This window comes from Mesoplodon bidens (assembly GCF_964165515.1).
Source record: "Mesoplodon bidens genome assembly, chromosome: 11".
NCBI classification, from domain to species: domain Eukaryota; kingdom Metazoa; phylum Chordata; class Mammalia; order Artiodactyla; family Ziphiidae; genus Mesoplodon; species Mesoplodon bidens.
In genome coordinates, this window is record NC_138167.1 from 93519844 (window position 1) to 93535214 (window position 15371).

General features: G+C 39.8%; 1 protein-coding gene across 3 annotated transcripts in view; it reads right to left on the reverse strand.

The window, feature by feature from the left end:
* Positions 1-15371, reverse strand: part of TMTC2 (transmembrane O-mannosyltransferase targeting cadherins 2) — a 663780-nt gene that overhangs the window by 202858 nt on the left and 445551 nt on the right. Inside the window, exon 14 of one of the 3 annotated variants that reach the window (XR_014017154.1) lies at positions 9343-9489. The exons of the other annotated variants lie outside the window; for them this stretch is intronic. The gene's annotated coding sequence lies outside the window, so the exon portion shown is untranslated. Of the gene's footprint in view, positions 1-9342; positions 9490-15371 lie in introns of those variants that run through there. 3 annotated transcript variants of the gene reach the window in all.

The window sequence follows — 15371 nt, forward strand, 5'->3', positions numbered from 1 at the left end:
TTCATTTATTTTCAGAGTGCAAGCATCTTGAAAAAAAGGAAATATACAAGGTTTATTCAAATATTTATGACATTTTCCAAAACATTTTCTCAAAATATTTAATAGAAACAAAGGTTAGAGATCATAGTTTTCCAAACATAATAGTATAATAAGAAAAATACCAGTTGCCAAGAAACTAGAATAATTACATAAAAGTAGTTAACCTTTGATATAAGACTGATTCATTTAAGTATGTTTCAAAAGATTCCTAGCTTCCAGACAGGAAACTTGAATAGGTCAACATAGTCTTTTCAGGAATGAAACTAAGATTAGGCAATTAACCTTTTAATCCACTTACCAGTTCAAATTCCCTTCATTTTAAAGTTATACAGGCAGCACAAAGATAATTGTTGGAGTTTAAAAGAGTTTTTATGGGGCTTCCCTGGTGGCGCAGTGGTTGAGAGTCCGCCTGCCGATGCAGGGAACACGGATTCGTGCCCCGGTCCGGGAAGATCCCACATGCCGCGGAGCGGCTGGGCCCGTGAGCCGCAATGGGAGAGGCCACAGCAGTGAGAGGCCCGCGTACCACCAAAAAGAGTTTTTATGAAAGAGAGAGATTATGGTGGGGTGTGTGTGTGTGTGTGTGTGTGTGTGTGCAGAAGATTTGGTAATTAAAAGTAAAAAAGACAAGGCTATGTGAGGAGATGTTTACCCTATAAAGATAGGTTTTTTATGAAGGTTGAATTTTAGGTCATTATTTTTATGCCTCAATAATTTAAGGTGGTGATGAGTATTATATCCTGGATTAATATATATATATATATATATATATATATATATATATATATATATACATATATATATATATATATATATAAACATTACACTTGGATAAACAAAAATACCTACTTAATTACCTAGTAGAATCCAGTGAGATACGTACAAAGATGACCTAGGGCAGAACTAAAGCACATATATTCTTGGAAGTGGATGTGGGAAGAAGGTGAATATGTCAAATAGTGTCAACAAGGAAGTGTCAGAATCTTTATGCTTCTATACAATTGGGGATATTTGCTTTTAGCTTAAGTAGACCTCAAATAGGTACATTTCAAACTAAAATAACTTTTTTTTTTTTAAGAAGATGTTGGGGGTAGGAGTTTATTTATTTATTTATTTATTTATTTTTGCTGTGTTGGGTCTTCATTTCTGTGCAAGGGCTTTCTCTAGTTGTGGCAAGTGGGGGCCACTCTTCATTGCAGTGCGCGGGCCTCTCACTGTCACGGCCTCTCTTGTTGCGGAGCACAGGCTCCAGACGCGCAGGCTCAGTAGTTGTGGCTCACGGGCCTAGTTGCTCTGTGGCATGTGGGATCCTCCCAGCCCAGGGCTCGAACCCATGTCCCCTGCATTAGCAGGCAGATTCTCAACCACTGTGCCACCAGGGAAGCCCTAAAATAACTTTTAAATGTCCAACCTTTTCTGATAATCTAGAGACTAAAATTAGCTTAAACAACTAGAATATTGACTATCTCACATAACATGGCATCCAGAGGAGAAGCAGACTCTAGATTGGTTGACTCAACAGCACAATTACATTTTTCAAGGCTCAGTTTGGGATTTATCTTTTTCTCAACCTTTCTGTAGTTCCATCCTTCATGTTGTCTTCATGTTAGGGTTCATAGTAAGGTGGCTGCATAATTTCCAGATGCTGGATCCAGATCCAGCAACATGCCTACAAAGAAGGCTCTTTTAAGAGTAAGAAATATTTTCCCTAGAATCCTCCAGAACTTCTAACATTTCATGAGACAGAATGGCCATATTCTTTTTGGAACAAGTCACTGACAAGAGGTAATTTAATACCATGTGGCTAGCCTATTCATTTGGGGTAGGGATGTTGGGGAGAAAACTCTAGTATTTACTACATATTTTAGCATATATGGTATTCATTATTTCATTTATTTAATAAATACTTCTTATCTTAGGTGTCTATTGTGTGTCACTAGAGATATAGTATTAAACAATGCAGTCACTGGTTTGATCTCATGCAGTTAACAGTCTAGCTGGAAAGGTAGATAGTTTTTAAATTTTTAGAAATAATTGAATGACTTAATTTTAAAAAATACTGTTGGATCTAACAAAATATGGATAAGATATATATGTGAAAAACAATCAAGCTCTGCTAAAAAAAAAAAAACCTCAAAGAATTAAATAAATGGAGAGATATTCCACACTCATGTATAGCAAACTCAGTACTGTTAACATGTCAGTTCTTCCCAACTTGATCTATAAATTCAATGTAATCCCAATCAAAATCTCAGTAAGTTATTTTGTGGATATTGACAAACTGATTTTGAAGTTCATATGGAGAGTAAAACACCTAAGTAGCCAACACAATATGAATGGAGAATAAACTCGAGCACTGACACTACCAGACTTCAAGACTTACAATAAATCTACAGTAATCAGGACAGTGTGGTATTTATGAAAGAACAGAAAAATAGATCAATGGAACAGAATAGAAATCTCAGAAATAGATCCACATATAGTTAACTGGTCTCTGACAAAGAAGCAAAGGCAATATACTGGAGCAAAGATAGTATCTTCAACAAATAGTGCTAGAACAACTGGACATCCATATTGCAAAAAAAGTGAATTCAGACACAGACCTTATACCCTTCTCAAAAATTAACTGAAAATGGGCCACTGACCTAATGTAAAACACAAAACTATAAGACCCCCTAGAAGATAATGTAGGAGAAAATCTAGATGACTTTGAGTATGACAGTGACTTTTAGATACAACACCAAAGTTGTGATCAATGGAAGAAATAATTGATAAGCTGGACTTCATTACAATTTAAAACTTCTGCTCTCCAAAAGACACTGTCAACATAATGAGCAGATAAGCCATAGACTGGAAAAAAAAAACTTGCAAAAGATATATCTGATAAAGGACTGTTATGCAAAATATATAAAGGATCCCAAAACTCAAGAATAAGAAAACAAACATCCTGTCTAAAAAATGTGACAAAGACTAGCAGACACCTCACCGAAGAAGATATATAGAGGCAAATAAGCATTCGAAAAGATGCTCCACATCATATGTCATCAGGGAAGTTAAAATTAAAGCAATTAGATACCATTATATATGTATTAGAATGGCCAAAATCCAAAACACTGACAACACGAACAACTGATGAGGATGTGGATCAATAGGAACTGGAATGGAAAATGATACAGCCACTTTAGAAGAGGGTTTGGAACTTTCTTACAAAAGCTAAACATCTTACCATACAATACAGCAATCAGTCTCTTTGGTATTTAGCCAAATGAGTTGAAAACTATGTCCACACAAAAACTTGCACACTGATATTTATAGCAGCTTTATTCATAATTGCCAAAACTTGGAGGTAACCAAGATGTCCTTCAGTAGGTGAATGGACAATAGAATATATATATATATATATATATATAATTATTATATATATAATATATATATAATTATATATATATTATATATATTATATATATTATAGAATAGAATATTATGTTATGGACAATAGAATATTATTCAACACTAAAAAGAAATGAGCTATCAAACCATGAAAAGACATGGAGAAATTTTACATGCCAATTACTAAGTGAAAGAAGCCAATCTGAAAAGGTTACATGCTGTACGATTTCAACCATATGACATCTGAAAAAGGCAAAACTATGGATACAGTAAAAAAAAAAAAAAAAAGTGGTTCTAGGGGTTGTGTGAGAGAGAGGAATGAATAGTCAGATCACAGAAGATTTTTAAGGCAGTGAGACTACTTTTTTCTGTATGATATTAGGCTGGATACCTGTCATTACACATTCGCCAAAACACATAGAATGAACACCATCAAGAGCAAACCCTAATGTAAACTATGAACTTTGGGTGAGTATGAACAATATAGATTGTTCATGGATTGTAACAAATGTACCACTCTGGTTCAAGATGTTGATAATGAGGGATGCTGTGCATATGCTGGGGCAGGGGGTACATGGGAACTCGGTCCTCTCTGCCCAATTTTTCTGTGAACTTAAACCTGCTCTAAAAAATAAAGTCTATTTTCTGACCCCCCTGACTTCAATCAACTAAAGCTCGGACACTGTCAACCTTTGCCTCAATTCTATGCTGAATTTTCCTCTGCTCAGGCCCTGTCATAAATATGCATGTACCCTTAGCTTAAAACTTCTCCAATTTCGCTGTTTGGGGAGACACTGCTTTGGGAAGTGTTCTCCTTACTTGCTGCAAGTAATAATAAGTCCTTCCTTCTCCCTATTTTTGGTTTGGTTGTGCCTACTGGTTTGACACTCCTCAAGAAGCGAGCCCAGTTTTCGGGTAACAGCTAGGACAATGATGTCACATAACATATGCTTACTAAAGGTTTAGAATGAATAAATGTCAAGCATTATATTACTTGCTACGAATAGAATGGCAACCAATATAAATACAATCCCTGCTTTCAGGGAGCTTATGATTGAGAAGATGAATAATAAAATAGGAAGTTACCCTACAATAAGTGTGGCAAGCTGTATGTTAAAGGGAATATAGTGTGCAATGCTTTTATTTATTTTTTTTTACCTTATCACTTTTTTCTGGGGTCAGAGTTTGCAGTTTGCATTGTTCCATGAATTAACAGTAATGACTATTGTTACAGTTGACCCCCAAATGTTTGAAGGTCCATATTATTAAATCACTTGTTGCCTTCCCTATTTGAGATTGTTCTCACCTCCACACTCCATGTCAGTGTTGTATATACAACACTCCAACCATGCAACAGACTTACAATTAACTGGTTTCTCCACTGGTGACGTCTAGGCAATAACATTATTGATGGAGATATTACAGAGACCAGTTATAGAACCAAAATAAGTCTGGGGTTAGTTTCTACATGGATGATTCACATTCATTCAGTTGCTACTATCATTTTCATACTTTCAATTTGATTATAAAATTCCTCAAATCACTATGACGAGTATATATTAGTGGCCTAATTAATATTTGGTGAATAAATGGACTGAAGCTCTATTGGTATCATACTGTAAATACCTCCCAAGGACAGGAGAACTGGATTCAATTCTCTTCTGTTATTAAGCACTCCATCAATGAATAGTGTACTGCCTGAGTAGCAGAATTTGGCAAGTGTTTAATCCTACACTGTTGGCACAATCCTTTGGCTGTGTTCCAGTACTGTGTTCTTCTAGCAAGCTTAAAATCAGTAATAGGGAGCTTTCCTGGTGGCACAGTGGTTGAGAGTCCACCTGCCAATGCAGGGGACACGGGTTCGTGCCCCGGTCCGGGAAGATCCCACATGCCGCGGGGCGGGTAGGCCCGTGAGCCATGGCCCCTGAGCCTGCGCGTCCGGAGCCTGTGCTCCACAACGGGAGAGGCCACAACAGTGAGAGGCCCGCGTACCGCAAAAAAAAAAAAAAAAAAAATCAGTAATAGGAGGGTTAGTTCTGGAATCTTCTCAACCCTTAAACTGAAATTGACTGCTCTGTAACTTAAAAAAAGTAACTTTTGTCTACTTATTTATATACCTTTTAGGAAACAATGCTTGAATGTGTGTATTTTGTATGCATAGTATCTATAAAATTTACAACCATTTTTGCACATGGACAACAGTTTCTTGTAGAGCCATTCAATTTTTTTCTTGTTTCCACAGAAAATCTGTGCCCCAGTCTCGGACTTTTTTTTCTTCCTTCATGACACTGTTTAGAACACTGAGGATGTTTGCCATGATAAGAGGATTCCAGCAAGGACTTGTCATAAGCAATTGCATACAATTAGGTTGAGTATGAGGTTGTGGATGTGGATTTTGTTCTTGACATAATGTCTCTGCTAAATTACTGACAGTAGTTTGAGGCTGTTCTGATTGTTCAGGAATATCAAGCCTTGAAATATATTCTACTCTTCTTTTTGATGTCTAGAGACACGCTAATTACTTTCTAACTGATTCTTTTCCTTTCAGACTCATTTCTTGTCTCATGCCAACTCTGTTATTTCCTTACTCATCCCTCTGTTTCTTATTCTCTGCCTTAAATGTACTTTCTTTCCCAAAAGAAAAGACATTTTTTCTTTTATGTTTTTTTCCTTATGATTCCACAAAGAGCAAGTACTATGAAATACTGTTTTCCAAGAATAACCTAAGGATGATTCCATGGCTCAACTGATTTGAACCAGAAGATCCATCTTTCTTATTTTCTTATATGTGAACTTCAATGGATATTTTCCTCCGGAAATCTCATTTATTTTTTCTGACATTTTTCTTGAACTCCTTTGGTACTAAAAGGTGTAATAATAATATAAATAATAATTACAATTTATTTATCTTTCATCTATAATTTTAACAGAAAGTATCTGACAAGTAAGCACATGTGCATATATTTCTTTGAAATTTTAATACAGGGCTTCCCTGGTGGCACAGTGGTTGAGAGTCCACCTGCCGATGCAGGGGACACGGGTTCGTGCCCCAGTCTGGGAAGATCCCACATGCCGCGGAGCGGCTGGGCCCGTGAGCCATGGCCGCTGAGCCTGCGCATCCGGAGCCTGTGCTCCACAACGGGAGAGGCCACAACATTGACAGGCCCGCGTACCACAAAAAAAAAAAAAAAAGTTTAATACAGTTTGTATTTAGTTTTAGGAGAACTGGCCTTTTGAAAATATTTGCATAGCACTTTCCTAACTTTAGAATTAGTTTTTGTAATATCTGCTAGATCAATGTTCATCAAACTTTAACGTACATATGAATCACCTAGGGATCTTGTTGAAATATAGATTCTGATTCAGTAGGCTTGAGGAGGGCCTGAGATTCTGGATTTTTAACAAGCTTCTGGTGGATGTCAATGTTATAGTATGCACTGCTCTTTCAATGGCAGAGTGCTAGATAGTAAAAGCTACAAAAGAGCAAAGACCTTGACATCTTTGCTCACCACCACATCTGTTTTATCTACTGTAGGGTCTATTACATGCTTGGTTTTAAATAAATATTTATGAAGAGAATAATGAGCTCCCCCAAATCATCCACACAGCACTGGGAGAGAGTAATGGCAAACACTATGTTCCAACTTTACAGAAGTTCCAAAAAGTAAAGTAATCTGTCAGAACCATAGCTTAATCTGATTGTGCTATTAACAAAGGATAGTACCTGCTCCTTTTTCCAGTGTCTGCTTACTTAATTTTCCCTTAGAAGATGCCAGAGTCTCCAGTGATTTCGGAGTACATAACTCTGCATTTGATTTCCATGAGTTGCGGATGAAGTCGTCTAGGAGGAAGCTAATTTATCTTTGAAGTGCTTTTATATCCACTCATGTGGTCATGTATAAAAGCCCTTGTAAAACTCTGCATGGATTTTCCCAGAGACCATTTGAATGGTAAAATTGGGGAATACCTTTTAGGAGGGGGGAAGATTTAAGATTCCAATTAAAAAATAGGATTCTTTTAGCATGACCCTGTCACTCCTCCTAAAAAAATACACAAAGTACAAAAATTCAAGGATATAATCACCTTGTTAAATTTGGAATTGCAAAAACAATGTTATCAGGAAAGAACGTGAAGCTCTCCCATCAAGGCTGTGATTTAGGGGCTACTAGTAGTAACTTCTGGAGCAGTGGGAGAAAATCATTTTCACATGTTGGAAGCCAATTAACTGTAATGAAATATTGTTGAATAACAATCAGTAATTCTCCTTCAAAGTATAGTAATGGATGGAAAGTAAACTTTCCAAAGACGCACGTTCATTGTGCAGTTCTTTAAAAGACCACTTTAATTGTCAGGTCATTTTTGATTCAAGGTGTTCTAAACCATATTTTAGCAGGAATTCTGACAGCTGGGAAAAATCCACCTGCTGAGTTACTACCTTTTCATGACCCAAATGAAGAACAAAGTAGAAAACATGACAAGCTTAAATAGAAAACGTGAATTTAAAGTTAAGAGAGTTATTACTCATACGTTCTCAGGTTCACTTATAGGTCTCCCATGTATGAGAGAGGAAAATGACGTTTCTTATTCACACCTCTCCCTAATTCTTTTCCTCTCTAAGGAGAATGGATCTTAGGGAAACTCATTTGCCCTCCTGAGTAGAGTGACAAGTAACGATAATTTTGGAAAATGACGGGGAGACAGGAGGTAAGAAGAGAACTAAAGCATTGCTAAATTGTTCCAAAGAAATGGAGGTGTGAATTTTATGAGAGGACGGGCGGGTCAGCCAGAAGACCGGAGTTGTGGAAATAGATGTGACACCTGCCAAGGACAGAGGGCAGAGGTAATTAAAATGGATCCTTTCTTTTCTGGCCACGTCGCACGGCTTGCAGGATCTTAGTTCCCCAACCAGGGATCGAAGCCAGACCCCGGCAGTGAAAGGACCAAGTCCTAACCACTGGACCACCAGGGCATTTCCAAAATGGATTTTTAAGGAAGTCTTATAAAGTGATAGATTTTATAAGGTCCATATCCCTCCAATCTAGGGTTTCTTGGCCTCAGCATATTGGCATTTGGGACTGGATAGCTCCTCACTGTGGGGACATTCCTATGCATTCTACTAACTTGGGCAGCAGGCGCTCACCCCTAGAGATAGCAGCGTTCTTCCCCCAATCGTGACAACCAAAATGTCTCTAGACATTGCTAAATGTCTCCTGGGGGGCAAAATCACCCTCCCTTGAGAACCACTGATCTAATCTCAAACCTTTTGATAAAGGTCTACACTGGTTATCTGTGCTTTCAGGGTTTAGTAGGTATATGTGTGTAATGTTTTAATTTATGCTAATGTTCTCCTTTGTTTGTTTCCTTGGATGTGCAAGTTGGTCTCAGTGCAGCACAGGGCAAGAACAGAAGTTTCCGAGTCAGTCCAATTACATTCAGATTAACCCTTGAGGGTTTCTGTCTAGAATACTTACCCTGGGCTTCCCTGGTGGTGCAGTGGTTGAGAGTCCGTCTGCCGATGCAGGGAACACGGGTTCGTGCCCCGGTCCGGGAAGATCCCACATGCCGCGGAGCGGCTGGGCCCGTGAGCCATGGCTGCTGAGCCTGTGCGTCCGCAGCCTGTGCTCCGCAACGGGAGAGGCCACAGCAGTGAGAGGCCCGCGTACCGCAAAAAAAAACAATATTTACCCTAAAATGCAAGTACAGCCACAACTCAATTTGAATTATCAACTTAGAATTGAGGCAACATTGCATCCCTGTAATGACTGTGAAGGGCAAGTCAGTGGATACTGAACTGACAAGAGGTGTGATGACAGACCACATCAAATGTAAAATAAGAGAGTAGAAAACACCCCTCAATCACACTTTCAGTTTTTCACAGGTTAGAGAGTTAAGGAAGTATTCAGGACTGGCCGTTTCCATTGAAAAAGCAGGTGAACACATGCTACAAAATCTTACTCTAATAAAATAATCCAAGGGAATCCATGTGAAATTCTAGACTGAAAATTGCAGTTTAACCCAACCTTTCCATACATGATGTGTCTTAATAAATTATATCATTTCCTGGAAAAGAAAATCAAAGAAAGCTCAGGTATAAGCTGATGTATGCCAGCAAATGTGTTAACAAAGTATATTAAAAAAAAGAAAAAAAGCACTCACTTGTAACATACATTTGCCGATTTCTGTGGTGTAAATACTACCACCATAGCCAAGTTCAACACTGATATTATCACTAACATGATGTCACTGAAGGCAGGGTTACAAATAATTGCACACCATTGTCTCTCCTGAGTCAATAGGTGCAGGCGCTAACATACTAGTAGGTCTGAGGCAGGCATGTTTGCGCTGGTTCACAGCCTTGTTATGCTTCACCTGCTCAAAAGTGATCCCTCAGAAAGCGAAGCTGTGGGGTATATTATGAAGTAAGTTTTAAAAACACTGATCCACTAGTCTCTTTGCCATTTCAAAATCTTCCCCTTTGGTGTCTCTTATCTTTCTTTCATTTTGTAGAATAATTTAGTGATCTTTAACACTGAAGTCGCTGGGGCTGTTATTATCTGGTGTAGACTAACTAGAAACACTGGGGCTCATGCAAAAATTTATTTTAGGTATGTAACATATTTATAGTTAGTATGCCACACACCTAAAACACTGAAATGTGAAAATACACACGTGCATGGGATGCTGCCTTCCAAGTCATGATTAGAACATACTTCTGGGTATTATATTGTATATCAAGCCTCAAAGGTAGATAAGTAACAGAGATGGCCTAAGAGTTTAGAGGATTTCAGTGCTGTAATTATATGAGAACTTAATACCCCAAAGCTCTAGGTCTATAGAAGAACATTGCACTTCATTCAAAAGAGCCTAAGAAAAGATGGAGAGATGTGCAGGTTCTTATATTTATAAGCATATGTAAACTTTAGAAAGAGATTTGCCCTGAATGTTTATGCAGAATCAAAAGATTCTGGTAGCAAGATTTGAAGGTTATGTGGAGTGTAGTTTAAAGAACTGGAAATGACTGGAACAAGGCAGAATCAACAATGTATCAGCACATTGGCACGAGGGACTGAAAAAGCTTAGGATTCCCCAGAGCCTGTACAGCTCTCACAGATGAGTGAAACCAAATCAGAAAGCAGAGGGAGAAGAACAGAAGGTGTTTACTCTGAAAGAATAAGAAAATCAGGTGAAGCACCAGTGCAGTAAGCTGTTGTCGGCCTGCCTTGGAGACCGAGGTGGGCTTCCTGACCACCGAGGCCCCCAGGCAGGAGGGTCAATTTCCAACCCGATTCCAAAGGCTCCTCAGAACCAGGCTGAGCCCTGGAATCTGCATTAAATGTGGTGAAGTATGATGAAAGCAAGATCATCATGATCACTCAGGCACTGTTCGCTTAGAAGTAGACCACAAGGCTAATGGGAAAAGTTTAACAAGTAACCCAATATTGCTCAACTCTTGGGAGATGGAAATCCTCCCAGATTTCATTGTAAGAAAGTAACTCTGAAAAATACTACCTGATTCCTACTGAAGACATAGGTATAGCTAAGAACTAAACTGGGCAGTTATTACATGCAGACCCATTGAAATTCTTATACCAATGGATTTGCCTGAATTACAGGGTCACTCTCTGCTATAACATCTCTGGAGGTTTCAATGATAAGAGGGGGAGAGGTTGTCAGTAAATAGTGTAGCTCAGTGTAAAGAAGATTAAGAAGTTGTTTTGTTTTTGTTGTTGTTATTGTTTTTTGTTTGTTACTGTACTGTGTTTTGTTTTATTGACTAAGAAGAATATGATGGAAAAAATATTTTGTTACATACCTAAAATAAGAAATACATATTATTGCAACCTAGTCCACACACACACACACACACACACACACACACACAAATTGTAGCAAAGGTCTTGCAAAACAAAACCTACTTATTTTCTGATCTATTATAGTTCAGTGAAAGAACACTGGTCTTACCCACCTTGGTTTCGGGATTCATTAACTCATAAATACCTATCTTTTGGAAACTATGTTACATAAAACCTCCTGTTTCAAGGTGCATTGATCCTAAAGTTAAATTTTTCTACATAATAAAAGATTAGAGAGGAGCTTCAAGATGGCGGAAGAGTTAGACGTGGAGATCACCTTCCTCCCCACAAATACATCAAATATACATCTACATATGGAACAACTCCTACAGAACACCTACTGAACGCTGGCAGAAGACCTCAGACCTCCCAAAAGGCAAGAAACTCCCCATGTACCTGGGTAGGACAAAAGAAAAAAGAAAAATAGAGGCAAAATAATAGGGATGGGACCTGCGCCAGTGGGAGGGAGCTGTGAAGGAGGAAAGGTTTCCACACACTAGGCAGCCCCTTCACGGGTGGAGACTGTGGGTGGCGGAGGGGGAAGCTTCGGGGCCACGGAGGAGAGCACAGCAACAGGGATGCAGAGGGCAAAGCGGAGAGATTCCCGCACAGAGGATCAGTGCCAACCAGCACTCACCAGCCCGAGAGGCTTGTCTGCTCACCAGCCGGGGCGGGCGGGGGCTGGGAGCTGAGGCTCGGGCTTCAGAGGTCAGATCGCAGGGAGAGGACTGGGGTTGGCGGCGTGACCACAGCCTGAAGGGGGCTAGTGCGCCACAGCTAGCCGGGAGGGAGTCCGGGAAAAAGTCTGGAGCTGCCGAAGAGGCAAGAGACTTTTTCTTCCCTCTTTGTTTCCTGGTGCGCGAGGAGAGGGGATTAAGAGCACCGCTTAAAGGAGCTCCAGAGACAGGCGCGAGCTGCGGCTAACAGCGCGGACCCCAGAGACAGGCATGAGATGCTAAGGCTGCTGCTGCAGCCACCAAGAAGCCTGTATGCAAGGACAGGTCACTATCCCCACCTACCCTCCCGGGAGCCTGTGCAGCCTGCCACAGCCAGGGTCCCGTAATCCAGGGACAACTTCCCTGGGAAAATGCATGGAGCGCCTCAGGCTGGTGCAACATCACGCCGGCCTCTGCCACCGCAGGCTCGCCCCGCATCCGTATCCCTCCCTCCCCCCCGGCCTGAGTGAGCAGAGCCCCCGAATCAGCTGCTCCTTTAACCCCGTCCTGTCTGAGTGAAGCACAGAGGCCCTCAGGAGACCTACACGCAGAGGCGGGGCCAAATCCAAAGCTGAGCCCCTGGAGCTGTGCGAACAAAGAAGAGAAAGGGGAATCTCTCCCAGCAGCCTCAGGAGCAGCGGATTAAAGCTCCACAATCAACTTGATGTACCCTGCATCTGTGGAATACATGAATAGACAACGAATCATCCCAAATTGAGGAGGTGGACTTTGGGAGCAATGATACATATATGTTTTTCCCTTTTTCTCTTTTTGTGAGTGTGTATGTGTATGCTTCTGTGTGTCATTTTGTCTGTATAGCTTTGCTTTTATCATTTGTCCTAGGGTTCTGTCTGTCCGTTTTTTTTGTTTTGTTTTGTTTTGTTTTCACGGTACGCAGGCCTCTCACTGTTGTGGCCTCTCCCGTTGCGGAGCACAGGCTCCGGATGCGCAGGCTCAGCGGCCATGCCTCACGGGCCCAGCCGCTCTGTGGCAGGTGGGATCTTCCTGGACCAAGGAACGAACCCGTGTCCCCTGCATCGGCAGGTGGACTCTCAACCACTGCATCACCAGGGAAGCCCTGTCTGTTTTTGTTTGGTTTATTTTTTAGTATAATTTTTAGTGCTTGTTATCACCAGTGGATTTGTTTTTTGGTTTGGTTGCTCTCTTCTTTCTTTCTTTTTTTTTTATTACTTAAAAAATTTTTTTAAAATTATTTTAATTTCAATTTCATGTAATTTTACTTTATTTTGTTTTATTTCATTTTATTTTATTTCATTTTATCTTCTGTTTTCCTTCTTTCTTTTTTTTGTCCCTTTAATTCTGAGCCATGTGGATGACAGGTTCTTGGTGTTCCAGCCATGTGTCAGGGCTGTGCCTCTGAGGGGGAGAGCCAAGTTCAGGACACTGGTCCACAAGAGACCTCCCAGCTCCACATAATATCAAACGGCAAAAATCTTCCAGAGATCTCCATCTCAACACCAAGACCCAGCTCCACTCAATGACCAGCAAGCTACAGTGCTGGACACCCTATGCCAAACAAATAGCAAGACAGGAACACAACCCCATGCATTAGCAGAGAGGCTGCCTAAAATCATAGTAAGGCCACAGACACCCCAAAACGCACCACCAGACGTGAACCTGCCCACCAGAAAGACAAGATCCAGCCTCATCCACCAGAACACAGGCACTAGTCAACTTGACCAGGAGGTCTACACAACCCACTGAACCAACTTAGCCACTGGGGACAGACACCAAAAACAACGGGAACTACGAACCTACAGCCTGCGAAAAGGAGACCCCAAACACAGTCAGTTAAGCAAAATGAGAAGACAGAGAAACACACAGCAGATGAAGGAACAAGGCGAAAACCCACCAGACTTAACAAATGAAGAGGAAATAGGCAGTCTACCTGTAAAAGAATTCAGAATAATGACAGTAAAGATGATCCAAAATCTTGGAAAGAGAATGGAGAAAATGCAAGAAACATTTAACAAGGACCTAGAAGAACTAAAGAGCAACCAAACAGTGATGAGCAACACAATAAAGGAAATTAAAAATTCTCTAGAAGGGATCAAAAGCAGAATAACTGAGGCAGAAGAACAGATAAGTGACCTGGAAGATAAAATAGTGGAAATAACAACTGCAAAGCACAATAAAGAAAAAAGAATGAAAAGAAGTGAGGACAGTCTCAGAGACTTCGGGAAACCTTAAACACACCAACATTCGAATTATAGGGGTCCCAGAAGAAGAAAAGAAAAAGAAAGGGACTGAGAAAATATTTGAAGAGATTATAGTTGAAAACTTCCCTAATATGGGATAGGAAACAATCAAGTCCAGTAAGCACAGAGTCCCATACAGGATAAATCCAAGGAGAAACATTCCAAGACATATTAATCAAACTATCAAAAATTAAATACAAAGAAAAAATATTAAAAGCAACAAGGGAAAACCAACAAATAACACACTAGGGAATCCCCATAAGGTTAACAGCTGATCTTTCAGCAGAAACTCTGAAAGCCAGAAGGGAGTGGCAGGACACATGTAAAGTGATGAAGGAGAAAAAACTACAACCAAGATTACTCTACCCAGCAAGGATCTCATTCAGATTTGATGGAGAAATTAAAACCTTTACTGACAAGCAAAAGCTAACAGAATTCAGCATCACCAAACCAGCTTTACAACAAATGCTAAAGGAATGTCTCTAGGCAGGAAACACAAGAGAAGGAAAAGACCTACAATAATAAACCCCCCCAAATTAAGAAAAGGGTAATAGGAACATACATATCGATAATTACCTTAAACGTAAATGGATTAAATGCTCCAACCAAAAGACATAGACTAGCTGAATGGATACAAAAACAAGACCCATATATATGCTGTCTACAAGAGACCCACTTCAGACCTAGGGACACATACAGACTGGAAGTGAGAGGATGGAAAAAGATATTCCATGAAAATGGAAATCAAAAGCTGGAGTAGCAATTCTCATATCAGACAAAATAGACTTTAAAACAAAGACTATTACAAAAGACAAAGAAGGAAACTATATAATGATCAAGGGATCAATCCAAGAAGAAGCTATAAAAATTGGAAATATTTATGCACCCAGGATAGGAGCACCCCAATACATAAGGCTAACAGCCATAAAAGGGGAAATCGACAGTAACACAGTCATAGTAGGGGACTTTAACACGCCACTTTCACCAATGGACAGATCATCCAAAATGAAAATAAAGAAGGAAACAGAAGCTTTAAATGATACATTAAAGAAGATGGACTTAATTGATATTTATAGGACATTCCATCCAAAAACAACAGAATACACATTTTTCTCAGGTGCTCATGGAACATTCTCCAGGATAAATCATATCTT